Genomic DNA, 12,607 nt, shown 5'->3' with positions numbered 1-12,607 from the left:
TCACACCTTTTCAGGCTGTTCATGTTTTTCAACACCGCTTCATGATCCTGTTATTTTTCGGACCGTTTCATGCTCCTCATATTTTTGACACCTTTTGAAGCTCTTCATATTTTTCACACCTTTTCAGGCTCTTCATGTTTTTCAACAGCGCTTCATGATCCTGTTATTTTTCGGACCGTTTCATGCTCGTCATATTTTAGACACATTTTGAAGCTCTTCATATTTTTCTCAACTTTTCAGGCTCTTCATGTTTTTGAACACTGCTTCATGCTCCTCCTATTTTTCAGACCGTCTCATACTCCTCATATATTTGACAACTTTTGAAGCTCTTCATATTTTTCACAATTTTTCAGGCTCTACATGTTTTACAACACTACTTCATGCTCCTCCTATTTTTCAGACCGTATCATGCTCCTCATATTTTTGACACCTTTAGAAGCTCTTCATATTATTCACACCTTTTCATGCTCTTCATGTTTTTGATCACCGCTTCATGCTCCGCCTATTTTTCAGACCGTTTCATTCTCCTCATATATATGACACCTTTTGAAGCTCTTCAGATATTTCACACCTTTTCAGGCTCTTCATTTATTTCAACACCAATTCATGCTCCTCCTATTTTTCAAATCGTTTCATGCTCATCTCATTTTGACACCTTTTGAAGCTCTTCATATATTTCACATCTTATGAAGCTCTTCATATTTTTCATACGTTTTCAGGCTCTTCATGATTTTCAACACCGCTTCATGCTCCTCGTATTTTTCAGACCTTTTTATGCTCATCTCTTTTTTGACACCTTTTGAAGCTCTTCATATTTTTCACACCTTTTGAAGCTCTTCATATTTTTCACATTTTTGAAGCTCTTCATAATTTTCACACGTTTTCAGACTCTTCATGTTTTTCAACACCGCTTCATGCTCCTGCTATTTTTCCGACCATTTCATACTCCTCATGTATTTCACACATTTTGAAGCTCTTCATATTTTTCACATTTTTGAAGCTCTTCATAATTTTCACACGTTTTCAGGCTCTTCATGTTTTTGAACACCACTTCATGCTCCTCCTATTTTTCAGACTTTTTCATGCTCCTCATGTATTTCACACATTTGGAAGCTCTTCATATTTTTCACACCTTTTCAGGCTCTTCATGTTTTTGAACACCACTTCATGCTCCTCTTATTTTTCAGACTGTTTCATGCTCCTCATGTATTTAACACCTTTTGAAGCTATACATATTTTCCACACATTTTCAGACTGTTCATGTTTTTCAACACCGCTTCATGCTCCTCCTATTTTTCACCGTTTCATGCTCCTCATATTTTTCACACATTTTGAAGCTGTTCATATTTTTCACACCTTTTCAGACTCTTCATGTTTTTCAACACCGCTTCATGCTCCTCCTATTTTTCAGACCATTCCATGCTCCTCATATTTTTGACACCTTTTGAAGCTCTTCATATTTTTCACACCTTTTCAGGCTCTTCATGTTTTTGAACACGGGTTCATGCTCCTCCTATATTTCAGACCGTTTCATGCTCCTCATATTTTTCACACCATTTGAAGCTCTTCATATTTTTCACACCTTTTGAAGCACTTCATATTTTTCACACTTTTTCAGGCTCTTCATGTTTTTCTACACCGCTTCATTCTCCTCCTATTTTTCGGACCGTTTCATGCTCCTCATATTTTTGACACCTTTTGAAGCTCTTCATATTTTTCACACTTTTCAGGCTCTTCATGATTTTCAACACCACTTCATGCTCCTCCTATTTTTCAGACCGTTTCATGTTCATCTCATTTTTGACATCTTTTGAAGCTCTTCATATTTTTCACACCTTTTGAAGCTCTTCATAATTCTCATATTTTTTAAGCTCTTCATATTTTTCACACTTTTTCAGGCTTTTCATGTTTTTCAACAAAACTTCAGGCTCCTCCTATTTTTCAGACCCATTCATGCTAATCTAATTTTTGACACTTTTTGAAGCTCTTCATATTTTTCACACCTTTTCAGTCTCTGCATGTTTTTGAACACCGTTTCATGCTCCTCATGTATTTCACACCTTTTGAAGCTCTTCATATTTTGCACACCTTTTCAGGCTCTTCATGTTTTTGAACACCGTTTCATGCTCCTCCTGTTTTTCAGACCGTTTCATGCTCCTCATATTTTTGACACCTTTTGAAGCTCTTCATATATTTTACACCTTTTGAAGCTCTTCATATATTTCACACCTTTTCAGGCTCTTCATGTTTTTCAACAGCACCTCATGCTCCTCCTATTTTTCAGACCCATTCATGCTGATCTAATTTTTGACACCTTTTGAAGCTCTTCATATTTTTCACACCTTTTGAAGCTCTTCATATTTTTCACACCTTTTCAGTCTGTTCATGTTTTAAACACCGCTTCATGCTCCTCCTATTTTTCAGACCGATTCATGCTAATCTAATTTTTGACACCTTTTGAAGCTCTTCATATTTTTCACACCTTTTGAAGCTCTTCATATTTTTCACACCTTTTCAGGCTGTTCCTGTTTTTGTACCCCGCTTATGCTCCTCCTATTTTTCAGACCGTTTCACGCTCCTCATATTTTTGACACCTTTTGAAGCTCTTCATATTTTTCACACCTTTTCAGGCTCTTCATGTTTTTCAACACCGCTTCATGACCCTTTATTTTTCGGACCGTTTCATGCTCCTCATATTTTTGACACCTTTTGAAGCTCTTCATATTTTTCACACCTTTTCAGGCTCTTCGTGTTTTTAAACACCACTTCATGCTCCTCCTATTTTTCAGACCCTTTCATGCTAATCTAATTTTTGACACTTTTTGAAGCTCCTCATATTTTTCACACCTTTTTAGTCTCCGCATATTTTTGAACACCGTTTCATGCTCCTCATGTATTTCACACCTTTTGAAGCTCTTCATATTTTGCACACCTTTTCAGGCTCTTCATGTTTTTGAACACCGCTATAATCCTCCTAATTTTAAGAGGGTTTCTTGCTCGTCATATTTTAGACACATTTTGAAGCTCTTCATTTTTTCACACCTTTTCAGGCTCTTCATGTTTTTGAACACCGCTTCATGTTCCCTCTATTTTTAAGTACTTTTCATGCTCCTCATATAATTCACACCTTTTGAAGCTCTTCATATTTTTCACAACTTTCCAGGCTCTTCATGTTTTTCAACACCGTTTCATGCTCCTCCTATATTTCAGACCGTTTCATGCTCCTCATAGTTTTGACACCTTTTGAAGCTCTTCATATTTTTCAAACCTTTTCAGGCTCTTGAGGCTTTTCAACACCGCTTCATGATCCTCCTATTTTTCAGACCGTTTCATGCTCCTCATATTTTTGACACCTTTTGAGGCTCTTCATATATGTCACACCTTTTCAGGCTCTTCATTTTTTTCAACACCACTTCATGCTCCGCCTATTTTTCAGACCGTTTCATGCTCATCTCATTTTTGACACCTTTTGAAGCTCTTCATATTTTTCACACCTTTTGAAGCTCTTCATATTTTTCACACGTTTTCAGGCTCTTCATGTTTTTCAACACCGCTTCATGCTCCTCCTATTTTTCAGACCATTACATGCACCTCATATTTTTCACACCTTTTGAAGCTCTTCATATTTTTCACACCTTTTCAGGCTCTTCATGTTTTTCAACACCGCTTCATGCTCCTCCTATTTTTCAGACCATTACATGCACCTCCTATTTTTCACACCTTTTGAAACTCTTCATATTTTTCACACCTTTTCAGGCTCTTCATGTTTTTCAACACCGCTTCATGCTCTTTCTAGTTTTCAGAACGTTTCATGCTCCTCATATTTTTCACACCTTTTGAAGCTCTTCATATTTTTCACACCTTTTCAGGCTCTTCATGTTTTTGAACACCACTTCATGCTCTTTCTATTTTTCAGACCGTTACATACTCCTCAGATTTTTGACACATTTTGAAGCTCTTCATATTTTTCACACCTTTTCAGGCTCTTCATGTTTTTCCAAACCGCTTCATGCTCCTCCTATTTTTCAGACCATTCATGCTCCTCATGTATTTCACACCTTTTGAAGCTCTTCATATTTTTCACACCTTTTCAGGCTCTTCATGTTTTTCTACACCGCTTCATGCTCCTCGTATATTTCAGACCGTTTCTTGCTCCTCATATTTTTGACACCTTTTGAAGCTCTTCATATTTTTCACAACTTTTCAGGCTCTTCATGTTTTTAAACTCCGTTTCATGCTCCTCCTATTTTTCAGAACGTTTCATGCTCCTCATATTTTTCACACCTTTTGAAGCTCTTCATATTTTTCACACTTGTCAGGCTCTTGATGTTTTTCAACACCGCTTCATGCTCCGCCTATTTTTCAGGCCGTTTCATGCTCTTCATATTTTTGACACTTTTAGAAGCTCTTCATATTATTCACACCTTTTCATGTGCTTCATGTTTTTGATCACCGCTTCATGCTCCGCCTATTTTTCAGACCGTTTCATTCTCCTCATATCTTTGACACCTTTTGAAGCTCTTCAGATATTTCACACCTTTTCAGGCTCTTCATTTTTTTCAACACCAATTCATGCTCCTCCTATTTTTCAAATCGTTTCATGCTCATCTCATTTTGACACCTTTTGAAGCTCTTCATATATTTCACACCTTATGAAGCTCTTCATATTTTTCATACCTTTTCAGGCTCTTCATGATTTTCAACACCGCTTCATGCTCCTCGTATTTTTCAGACTTTTTCATGCTCATCTCTTTTTTGACACCTTTTGAAGCTCTTCATATTTTTCACACCTTTTGAAGCTCTTCATATTTTTCACATTTTTGAAGCTCTTTATAATTTTCACACGTTTTCAGACTCTTCATGTTTTTCAACACCGCTTCATGCTCCTGCTATTTTTCCGACCGTTTCATACTCCTCATATTTTTGACACGTATTGAGTCTCTTCATATTTTTCACACCTTTTCAGGCTCTTCATGTTTTTGAACACCACTTCATCCTCCTCCTATTTTTAAGACCGTTTCATGCTCCTCATATTTTTGACAACTTTTGAAGCTCTTCATATTTTTCACATTTTTGAAGCTCCTCATATTTTTCACACGTTTTCAGGCTCTTCATGTTTTTGAACACCACTTCATGCTCCTCCTATTTTTCAGACCTTTTCATGCTCCTCATGTATTTCACACATTTTGACGCTCTTCATATTTTTCACACCTTTTCAGGCTCTTCATGTTTTTCAACACCACTTCATGCTCCTCCTATTTTTCAGACCCTTTCATGCTAAACTAATTTTGACACCTTATGAAGCTCTTCATATTTTTCACACCTTTTCAGGCTCTTCATGTTTTTGAACACCGCTTCATGCTCGTCCTATTTGCAGACCGTTTCATGCTCCTCGTAATTTGACACCTTTTGAAGCTCTTCATATTTTTCACACCTTTTCAGTCTCTGCATTTTTTTGAACACCGCTTCATGATCCTCCTATTTTTCAGACCGTTTCATGCTCCACATATATTTCACACCTTTTGAAGCTCTTCATATTTTGAACACATTTTCAGGCTCTTCATGTTTTTCACAACCAGTTCATGCTCCTCCTATTTTTCAGACCGTTTCATGCTCCTCATATTTTTGACACCTTTTGAAGTTCTTCATATTTTTCACACCTTTTCAGGCTCTTCATGATTTTGAACACCACTTCATGCTCCTCCTATTTTTCAGACCGTTTCATGCTCCTCATATTTTTGACACCTTTTGATGCTCTTCATATTATTCACACCTTTTGAAGCTCTTTATATATTTCACACCATTTCAGGCTCTTCATGTTTTCAACATCACTTCATGCGCCTCCTATTGTTCAGACCCTTTCATGCTAAACTAATTTTGACACCTTATGGAGCTCTTCATATTTTTCACACCTTTTCAGGCTCTTCATATTTTTGAACACCGATTCATGGTCGTCCTATTTGCAGACCGTTTCATGCTCCTCATAATTTGACACCTTTTGAAGCTCTTCATATTTTTCACACCTTTTCAGTCTCTACATTTTTTGAACACAGCTTCATGCTCCTCCCTTTTTTCAGACTGGTTCATGCTCCTCATGTAATACACCTTTTGAAGCTCTTTATATTTTTCACACCTTTTCAGGCTCTTCATGTTTTTCAACACCACTTCATGCTCCTCCTATTTTTCAGACCGTTTGATGCTCATCTAATATTTAACACCTTTTGAAACTCTTCATATATTTCACACCTTTTGAAGTTCTTCATATTTTTCACATTTTTGAAGCTCTTCATATTTTTCACACTTTTCAGGCTCTTCATGTTTTTCAACACCATTTCATGCTACTTCTATTTTTCAGACCGTTTCATGCTCCTCATATTTTTGACACCTTTTGAAGCTCTTCGTAATTTTCACACCTTTTCAGGCTCTTAATGTTTTTCAACACCACTTCATGCTCCTCGTATTTTTCAGACCGTTTCATGCCCCTAATAATTTTGACACCTTCTGAAGCTGTTCATATTTTTCATACGTGTTCAGGCTCTTCATGTTTTTGAACACGGCTTCAGTCTCCTCCTATTTTCCAGACTGTTTCATGCTCCTCATATTTTTGACACATTTTGAAGCTCTTCATATTTTTCACACCTTTTCAGGCTCTTCAGGTTTTTCAACATCACTTCATGCTCCTCCTATTTTTCAGACCGTTTCATCCTCCTCATTTTTTTGACACCTTTAGAAGCTCTTCATTATTTCACAACTTTTCAGGCTCTTCATGTGTTTTAGCACCGCTTCATGCTCGTCCTATTTTTCAGACCTTTCATGCTCCTCATATTTTTGACACCTTTTGAAGCTCTTCATATTTTTCACACCTTTTCAGACTCTTCATGTTTTTGATCACCGTTTCATGCTCCTCCTATTTTTCAGACCGTTTCATGCTCCTCATATTTTTGACACGTTTTGAAGCTCTTCATATTTTTCACTCCTTTTCAGGCTCTTCATGTTTCTGATCACCGTTTCATGCTCCTCCTTTCTTTCACACCGTTTCATGCTTCTCATATTTTGACACCATTTGAAGCTCTTCATATTTTTCACACCTTTTCAGGCTCTTCATGTTTTTGAACACCTATCATGATCCTCCAAAATTTCAGACCGTTTCATGCTCATCTCATTTTTGACACCTTTTGAAGCTTTTCATATTTTTCACAACTTTAGGCTCTTCATGTTTTTGAACACCGCTTCATGCTCCTCCTATTTTTCAGAGAGTTTCATGCTCCTAATATATTTCACTCCTTTTAAAGCTGTTCATATTTTTCACACCTTTTCAGGCTCTTCATGTTTTTCCACACCACTTCTTGCTACTATTTTTCAGCCCGTTTCATGGTCCTCATGTATTTCACACCTTTTGAAGCTCTTCATATTTTTCACACCTTTTCAGGGTCTTCATGTTTTTCAACACCATTTCATGCCGCATCTATCTTTCAGACCTTATCATTCTTCTCATATTTTGACACCATTTGAAGCTCTTAATATTTTTCACACCTTTTCAGGCTCTTCGTGTTTTTGAACACCGCTCATGATCCTCCAAATTTTCAGACCTTTTCATGCTCTTCATATTTTTAACACCTTTTGAAGCTCTTCATATTTTTCACACGTTTTCAGGCTCTTCATGTTTTTCAACACCCCTTCTTGCTCATCCTATTTTTCAGACCGTTTCATGCTCCTCATATTTTTGACACCATTTGAAGCTCTTCATATTTCTCACAGCTTTTCAGGCTCTTCATGTTGTTCAACACCCCTTCTTGCTCATCCTATTTTTCCGACCGTTTCATGTTTCTATCATTTCTGACAACTTTTGAAGCTCTTCATATATTTCACACATTTTCAGGCTCTTCATGTTTTTCAACACCACTTCATGCTCCTCCTATTTTTCAGACCGTTTAATGCTCATCTCACTTTTTACACATTTTGAAGCTCTTCATATTTTCCACACCTTTTGAAGCTCTTCATATTTTTCATATTTTTGAAGCTCTTCATATTTTCACACGTTTTTAGACTCTTCATGTTTTTCAAAACTGCTTCATGCTCCTCCTATTTTTCAGAGAGTTTCATGCTCCTCATGTATTTCACACGTTTTGAAGCTCTTCATATTTTTCACACCTTTTCAGCCTCTTCATGATTTTGAACACCGCTTCATGATCCTCCTATTTTTCAGAATGTTTCATGCTCCTCATATTTTTGACAACTTTTGAAGCTTTTCATATTTTTCACAACTTTTCAGGATCTTCATGTTTTTGAACAGAGCTTCATGCTCCTCCTATTTTTCAAACCGTATCATACTCGTCATATTTTTCACACCTTTTGAACCTCTTCATATTTTTCACACCTTTTCAGTCTCTTCATGTTTTTCAACACAACTTCATGCTCATTCTATTTTCCAGAGCGTTTCATGTTCCTCATGTATTTTACACCTTTTGAAGCTCTTCATATTTTTCACACCTTTTCAGGCTCTTCATGCATTTGAACACCCTTTCATGCTCCTCCTATTTTTCAGACCGTTTCATGCTCCTCATAGTTTTGACACCTTTTGAAGCTCTTCATATTTTTCACACCTTTTCAGTCTCTTCATGTTTTTCAACACAACTTCATGCTCATTCTATTTTCCAGAGCGTTTCATGTTCCTCATGTATTTTACACCTTTTGAAGCTCTAAATATATTTCACACCTTTTCAGACTCTTCATGTTTTCCAACACCGCTTCATGCTCCTCATATTTTTCAGACCGTTTCATGCTCATCTCATTTTTGTCACCTTTTGAAGCTCTTCATATTTTTCACACCTATTCAGTCTCTTCATGTTTTTAAACACCACTTCATGCTCCTCCTATTTTTCAGACCGATTCATGCTCCTCATGTATTTCACACCTTCTGAAGCTCTTCATATTTTACCCACCTTTTCAGGCTCTTCATGTTTTTCAACACCATTTCATGCTCCTCTTGTATTTCCAACCTTTTGAAGCTCTTCATATTTTTCACAACTTTTCAGGCTCTTCAGGTTTTTGAACACGGTTTCATGCTCCTCCTATTTTTAAGACCGTTTCATGCCCCTCATGTATTTCACACCTTTTAAAGCTCTTCATATTTTTCACACCTTTTCAGGCTCTTCATGTTTTTGAACACCGTTTCATTCTCCTCCTATTTTTCAGACCGTTTCATGCTCATCTCATTTTTGACACCTTTTGAAGCTCTTCATATTTCTCACAACTTTTAAGCTCTTCATGCTTTTCACACGTTTTCAGGCTCTTCATGTTTTCAACACCGCTCCGCTTCATGCTCCTCCTATTTTTCAGACCGTTTCATGCTCCTCTCATTTCTGACACCTTTTGAAGCTCTTCATATATTTCACACATTTTCAGGCTCTTCATGTTTTTCAACACCACTTCATGCTCCTCCTATTTTTCAGACCGTTTCATGCTCCTCCTGTATTTCTCACCTTTTGAAGCTCTTTATATTTTTCACACCTTTTTAGGCTCTTCATGTTTTTGAACACGATTTCAGGCTCCTCCTATTTTTCGGACTGTTTCATGCTCATCTCATTTTTGACACCTTTTGAAGCTCTTCATAATTTTCACACCTTTTGAAGCTCTTCATATTTTTCAAACGTTTTCAGGCTCTTCATTTTTTTCAACACCGCTTCTTGCTCCTCCTATTTTTCAGATCGTTCCATGCTCCTCATATTTTTGACACGTTTTGAAGCTCTTCATATTTTTCACACCTTTTCAGGCTCTTCATGTCTTTGAACACCGTTTCATGCTGCTCTTATTTTTCAGATCTTTTCATGCTCCTCATATTTTTGACACATTTTGAAGCTCTTCATTTTTTCACACCTTTTGAAGCTCTTCATACTTTTCACACCTTTTCAGGCTCTTCATGTTTTTTACACCGCTTCATGCTGCCCCTATTTTTCAGACCGTTTCATGCTCCTCATATTTTTGACACCTTTTGAAGGTCTTCATATTTTTCACACATTTTCAGGCTCTTCATGTTTTACAACACCGATTCATGCTCCTGCTATTTTTCAGCCCGGTTCATGCTCCTCCTATTTTTCACACCTTTTGAAGCTCTTCATATTTTTCACACCTTTTCATGTTTTTCATGTTGCAGAACCGCTTCATGCTTCTCCTATTTTTCAGACCGTTTCATGCTCTTCATATTTTTGACACCTTTTGAAGCTCTTCATATTTTTCACACATTTTCAGGCTCTTCATGTTTTACAACACCGATTCATGCTCCTGCTATTTTTCAGCCCGGTTCATGCTCCTCCTATTTTTCACACCTTTTGAAGCTCTTCATATTTTTCAGACCTTTTCAGGCTCTTCATGTTTTTGAACACCGCTTGATGCTCCTCCTATTTTTCAGACTTTTTCATGCTCCTCATGTATTTCACACGTTTTGAAGCTCTTCATATTTTTCACACCTTTTCAGCCTCTTCATGATTTTGAACACCGCTTCATGATCCTCCTATTTTTCAGAATGTTTCATGCTCCTCATATTTTTGACAACTTTTGAAGCTCTTCATATTTTTCACAACTTTTCAGGCTCTTCATGTTTTTCAACACCGCTTCATGCTCCTCCTATTTTTCAGACCGTTTCATGCTCCTCATATTTTTGACACCTTTTGAAGCTCTTAATATATTTCACACCTTTTCAGACTCTTCATGATTTCCAACACCGCTTCATGCTCCTCATATTGTTCAGACCGTTTCATGCTCATCTCATTTTTATCACCTTTTGAAGCTCTTCATATTTTTCACAACTTTTGAAGCTCTTCATATTTTTCACACCTTTTCAGGCCCTTCATGTTTTTCAACACCGCTTCATGCTCTTCCTATTTTCCAGACCGTTTCATGCTCTTCATGTATTTCCAACCTTTTGAAGCTCTTCATATTTTTCACACCTTTGCAGGCTCCCCATGTTTTTCAACACGGCTTCATGATCCTCCTGTTTTTCAGACCGTTTCATGCTCCTCATATTTTGACACGTTTTGAAGATCTTCATATTTTTCACAACTTTTCAGGCTCTTCATGTTTTTCAACACCGCTTCATGCTCCTCCTATTTTTCAGACCGTTTCATGCTCCCCATATTTTTGACACATTTTGAAGCTCTTAATATATTTCACACCTTTTCAGACTCTTCATGATTTCCAACACCGCTTCATGCTCCTCATATTGTTCAGACCGTTTCATGCTCATCTCATTTTTATCACCTTTTGAAGCTCTTCATATTTTTCACAACTTTTGAAGCTCTTCATATTTTTCACACCTTTTCAGGCCCTTCATGTTTTTCAACACCGCTTCATGCTCTTCCTATTTTCCAGACCGTTTCATGCTCTTCATGTATTTCCAACCTTTTGAAGCTCTTCATATTTTTCACACCTTTGCAGGCTCCCCATGTTTTTCAACACGGCTTCATGATCCTCCTGTTTTTCAGACCGTTTCATGCTCCTCATATTTTGACACGTTTTGAAGATCTTCATATTTTTCACAACTTTTCAGGCTCTTCATGTTTTTCAACACCGCTTCATGCTCCTCCTATTTTTCAGACCGTTTCATGCTCATCATATTTTTGACACCTTTTGAAGCTTTTCATATTTTTCACACCTTTTCAGGCTCTTCATGATTTTGAACACCGCTTCATGATCCTCCTATTTTTCAGAATGTTTCATGCTCCTCATATTTTTGACAACTTTTGAAGCTCTTCATATTTTTCACAACTTTTCAGGCTCTTCATGTTTTTCAACACCGCTTCATGCTCCTCCTATTTTTCAGACCGTTTCATGCTCCTCATATTTTTGACACCTTTTGAAGCTCTTAATATATTTCACACCTTTTCAGACTCTTCATGATTTCCAACACCGCTTCATGCTCCTCATATTGTTCAGACCGTTTCATGCTCATCTCATTTTTATCACCTTTTGAAGCTCTTCATATTTTTCACAACTTTTGAAGCTCTTCATATTTTTCACACCTTTTCAGGCCCTTCATGTTTTTCAACACCGCTTCATGCTCTTCCTATTTTCCAGACCGTTTCATGCTCTTCATGTATTTCCAACCTTTTGAAGCTCTTCATATTTTTCACACCTTTGCAGGCTCCCCATGTTTTTCAACACGGCTTCATGATCCTCCTGTTTTTCAGACCGTTTCATGCTCCTCATATTTTGACACGTTTTGAAGATCTTCATATTTTTCACAACTTTTCAGGCTCTTCATGTTTTTCAACACCGCTTCATGCTCCTCCTATTTTTCAGACCGTTTCATGCTCCTCATATTTTTGACACCTTTTGAAGCTCTTAATATATTTCACACCTTTTCAGACTCTTCATGATTTCCAACACCGCTTCATGCTCCTCATATTGTTCAGACCGTTTCATGCTCATCTCATTTTTATCACCTTTTGAAGCTCTTCATATTTTTCACAACTTTTGAAGCTCTTCATATTTTTCACACCTTTTCAGGCCCTTCATGTTTTTCAACACCGCTTCATGCTCTTCCTATTTTCCAGACCGTTTCATGCTCTTCATGTATTTCCAACCTTTTGAAGCTCTTCATATTTTTCAC

This window comes from Dama dama, unplaced genomic scaffold (assembly GCF_033118175.1).
Source record: "Dama dama isolate Ldn47 unplaced genomic scaffold, ASM3311817v1 ptg000080l, whole genome shotgun sequence".
NCBI classification, from domain to species: Eukaryota; Metazoa; Chordata; class Mammalia; order Artiodactyla; family Cervidae; genus Dama; species Dama dama.
The sequence above is the reverse complement of the archived record's forward strand: the minus strand, read 5'-3'. Positions refer to the sequence as shown.